This window comes from Hyaena hyaena, unplaced genomic scaffold, assembly GCF_003009895.1.
Source record: "Hyaena hyaena isolate Hyena2069 unplaced genomic scaffold, ASM300989v1 scaffold_790, whole genome shotgun sequence".
Lineage (NCBI taxonomy): Eukaryota > Metazoa > Chordata > Mammalia > Carnivora > Hyaenidae > Hyaena > Hyaena hyaena.
The window spans coordinates 897,663-902,539 of NW_024081412.1; the positions used below are offsets into that span (position 1 = coordinate 897,663).

General features: G+C 42.6%; 1 pseudogene; it reads right to left on the bottom strand.

Moving 5' to 3' along the window:
* Nucleotides 1-3,121: 3,121 nt before the first annotated feature.
* LOC120221418 lies at nucleotides 3,122-3,888 on the bottom strand (annotated as a pseudogene).
* Between the last annotated feature and the right edge of the window lie 989 nt (nucleotides 3,889-4,877).

A 4,877-nucleotide genomic window follows, 5' to 3' on the forward strand; every position in this document is an offset into this window, starting at 1 on the left:
TATTGATTTCAAGTTTCAAAGCATTATGATCTGAGAGTGTGCATGGTATGATCTCAATAATTTTATATTTATTGAGGACTGCTTTATGTCTCAGTATGTGATCTATCTTGGAGGATGTGCCATGCGCACTGAAGCGGAAATGAATTCTATGGCCTCAGGGTGTAGAGGTCTAAATATATCTGTCAGATCCATCTGGTCCAAAGTGTCATTCAAGTCCATTGTTTCTTTAGTGATTTTCTGTCTGGTTGATCTATCCATTGCTGTAAGCAGAGTATTAAAGTCCCCTACTATTGGCACATTTTTATCTATAAGGTTGTTTCTGTTTGTGATTAATTATTTTAAATATTTAGGACCTCCCATATTCAGTGCGTAGACATTTATCATTGTTAGTTCTTCCCGATGGATAGACCCTATAATCATTATATAATGCCCTTCTTCATTCCTTGTTATTGTCTTTAAAGTCCAGTTTGTCTGATATAAGCATAGCTACTCGAGCTTTCTTTTAACTTCCGGTAGCATGATAGATATTTCTCCATCCCCTTACTTTTAATTTGAAGGTATCTTCCAATCTCAAATGCGTTTCTCGTAGACAGCAAATAGATGGATTTTGGTTTTTTATCTATTCTGCTACCTTATGTGTTTCGATTTGAGCATTCAGCCCATTTACATTCAGTGTTATTATTGAAATATGTGGGTTTAGAGTCATTGTGTCCTTTGTGGGATTCATGCTTGTGGTGGTGCCTCTATTATCTTACATTCCTGGCAACACTTCCCTCAGAGTGTCCCCCTCAGGATTTCTTGTAGGGCTGGCTTAGTGATGACAAATTCTTTCAATTTCTGTTTATTTGGAAAGACTTTTTTTCTCCTTTTATTCTGAATGACAGGTTTGCTGGATAGAGGATTCTTGGCTGCATTTTTTTTTGTTGTTAATCACATTGAAGATATCTTGCCATTCCTTTCTGGCCTGCCAAGGTTCAGTAGATAGGTCTGTCACCACTCTGATACTTTTCCCTTTGTATGTTAAGGCCCTTTTCTCCCTAGCTGCCCTCAAGATTCTCTCTTTGTCCTTATATTTTGCCAGTTTCACAATGATACGTTGTGTAGTTGATCGATTCACGTTACGTCTGAGGGGAGTTCTCTGTACTTCTTGAATTTCAACTTCTACTTCCCTCTCCAGGTTGGGGAAGTTCTCTGCTATAATTTTTCCAGGACTCCTTCAGCGCCTTTCCCTCTCTCTTCCTCTTCTGGGATTCCTATGATACCGATATTGTTCCATTTGATTGTATTGCTGAGCTCTTGAACTCTTCTTTCATGTTCCTGGATCAGCTTATCTCTCTTTTTCTCAGTTTCTTCTTTTTCTATAGTAGTGTCTTCTAAATCACTTGTTCTCCTTTCTTCCTCTTCCATCCGTGCATTGAACGCCTCCAGTTTTTATGTATGTCTTTTATCGCATTTTTTAATTCACCGTAACTATTTTTAAGCTACATATTGTTTGTAGCCATAGTTTCTCTGATGTCCACCATACTTTTTTCAAGCCCGGAGATTAATTTTATGATTATTGTACTAAATTCTTGTTCAGTTATGTTGCTTATATCTGTTTTGAGCAGTTCTCTAGCTGTCATTTCTTCCTGGAGTTTCTTTGTAGGAGAGTTCTTCCGTTTTGTCATTTGGTTAGCTTTCTATCTCTTGATACTTTTAAAAGCTTGTTGTACACTCGGGCCCTGCGAGTTCTGCTGTATTAAAGAGGGCTCTTTTGACTATTCAGGGTCTGTGTGTTCAGGAAGTGTTCTTTGGATGGTGTCTCTTGGTTTCTCTTGTTGAGCGTTTGGTTATTTTGTTTCCCTAGTGGTAGTGGTTGGGACTCTTCACCATGTGTAGTTTGGCTTGTTTCTTGAGGCAGCCCTGGAAAAAGAAAGCAGACAACCAGAGAGGGAACACAAGTATAGAAATGCACAGATGAAACCAATAAACACGCAAACTCAGGCTCAGGTAAGAACAGCTACTAAGAAAACAACTATCTGGAGGGGATGGGCATGGTTTGGTGTAGGCAGTTCTTGTCTCCACTGTGTCCACTGGCCTCCTTGAGGCCCCTCCTTGTTGGTTGTGGGGAGAAGAATGGCGTCGCCCTAGTCCCTTCTCAACCAAGTGTTGCAAATCACTTCTTAGGGTCAGATCTCCTCTTCTGAGGATATAGCCAAGGTGAGCTGAGTTCTGTGCCCCAGGCTCTGCCTCATTTCCAGGTCCCAGTCTGCGGGCTTTATTATACCGCCTTGAACAGTCCAGCTGGTCGCTGCTCCCTGTTTTTGGAGGTTGAGTGGGGGGTGGGAGAAGTGTCACAGCCTCAGATCCAGCAGGTTCAAGCAGGGATACAGCCCTAGTGCGTTCGCGGAACGTAGCAACTTCAGGTCCGCAGAGTCCGAGTAGTCGCAGCGGGCTGCAGCTGCTTCAGTGGGCCGCTGTTGCGCATGCCACTGCCGCTTCTTCTGGTGCTGGGACGGCCTCTGCAGGCATTGCTGCCGGTTCACTGGGCTGCTGCTGCCATGGATGGTGCTGGGCACGCTGAAGTTCAATTTTTCCTGGCTCCTTCTGGCACCAGGGCACCTAGTTTCAAGTCAGCACCCCAGCCAGAGCTAAAAAATACTCTCTTTCCAAGCCGAGGTTTTTCTCTTCTCCAGGGAAATGTTCTTTGTGCAATCTCACCTCCTCTTTCCTTTCCCCTGAACTCGCGGCAGCTCACCACCACTCGCAGGTCAATCACTCACCATAGCTGCCCACAAGATGGGTTTCCTCACCTCCCTCCGTGTCTCTGGGTCCCGTCCCGCTTTTATCTTCCCCAGTTCTCACTCACACACTTATGAGGTTTCCTTCCCAGTGTACTCTGTCTCTTTCTCTTCCCAAACTCCTGTGGCTCAGAGTCCTACGACTTCAGGCCTTCTCTATTTGAGAGATGAGTGCAGGCGAAATGTATGGAGTTCCCTACTTCTCCGCCATCTTGCCTCCCCCACGCCCCATTACAATTTTAATCATGAAAGACCAGAACTGAAACCTGGAAATCTAAGAGCGGCTGATTTAGACTGAAGTAGAAATAGGTAATGGTTAACATTCATCTTATATTTGTGGTCTAATTTGAGGTTAGGCAGCATCCCAACACCTTTATCAGAGCACACACAATCTCCTTGTTCCTCAGGCTGTAAATGAGGGGGTTCATTATGGGGGTGAGGATGGCACCAAGTATGAAGAGAAACTGGCCCATCTTGGGACTGTGATAAGAACTAGGCCTCATGTCAAGCAGCATGGCTGGACCAGAGTGGAAGCTTATCACAGTCAGGAGGAGGAACAGATGGCCAGTGACTTATTTCTGCCCTCCCAGGATTTCATGCAGAGGATAGTAACGAAGATGAGAACATAAGAAGACAAGATAAAGGACAAGGGAATGAGAAGCATCATAATGGTTGTCATTACTACGACCTTCTCACAGGCCAATTTTAGAATGACCATGACCTCACAGAGGAAATGGGAAATCTCTCTGGAGCCACAGATGGTGAAATAGATAGGATCCACTGTGTGTGCAAGTGATGTAAGGACACTCACATCCAGCAGATAGAAGTCATCTGCAGATGTATTTTCTGGTGTATGATCAGGGTGTATCTCAGAAGGTTACAAACGGTCACATACAGGTCAAAGGACCTGACGGCGATAAGGATACATTCAGCAACTACTAAAGTCTGGAAGAAAAAATGTCTGAGTTTCACAGGCAACCTGTGAGTTGTTTCTCTTCTCTGAGAAGTCAGTTGCCATCTTGGGCACAGTGGAGGAGATTAATGTCAGGTCCATGACAGCCAGTTAGCTGAGCAGGAAAAAAGTGAATGTGTGGAAGTGAGAATCCATCTAGATCAGGAAAATAAGGATGAAGTTTGAGCTGTGAGCCACATTGTAGATCATAATGATGGCAGAAACAAGGATATTGACATGTTTTATACTAGGGAATAGGCTCAAGAGGATAAAATCATATTTGAAGTCTCATTTCTTTTATCCAAGTTTTTGGCTTGTTAGAAGTAGTCAACCCTGGGAACAAGTCCAATTAGGAGAAATTACAAAGATGTATTGGGTTCTGTTCCCCAAGTTCTTTCCTTTGTAACCCTTATCAGCATGAGTGGGCTGTGATATTTCTACAAATGACAGCATTTTAGCCAATTTCATGGATAAGTAGGTTATTTTATGTCCCCACCTATCTTCTTTACTTACAGAATATATTGCCCCCATCTGGTACATCCAGGTTGCATCTTGTACTGGTATCTCAGAGCCAGTACTTTCACCTCCCCTCTCTTCTATGTCATTGTTGAAAGACCCCATTCTCCTCTCCCCCCTTAATGCTCTATCAGTGCCCTACTTTAACTTTTGAGAAAGTATATAACATGTTTTCCATCCTCACTCAATAACCCAGTTTCCATTCTAATATGTTCTTATCACTATGCTAAATCTTAGAAAGACAAAGATGAATAAGGTATTATTTCTGATGCTAAAGACCTTTAACTCTATTGAAGAAGATGGCAATGACAAGAAAATAAGACACATGTTATATGGAAGAATATAGAAGATACAATGTATAATGGAGATGCAAAGTATTCTTCATTTTCAAAAGCTTGAGGAATTGCACTATGAATATCTAACCTCACATAGACTTTGTTTAAAAACAAAACCACAACCAAAAACTAAACCATCACATCTGTAGGCATTTAGAAGGAAAGAATGTCTCAGAGGGACACCTGGGTGGCTCAGCTGGTTAACCATCTGACTCTTGATTTCAGCTCAGGTCATGATATACATTTAGGAGATCAAGCCTTGCATTGAACTACGCTTTGGTTTCCATGCTGAGC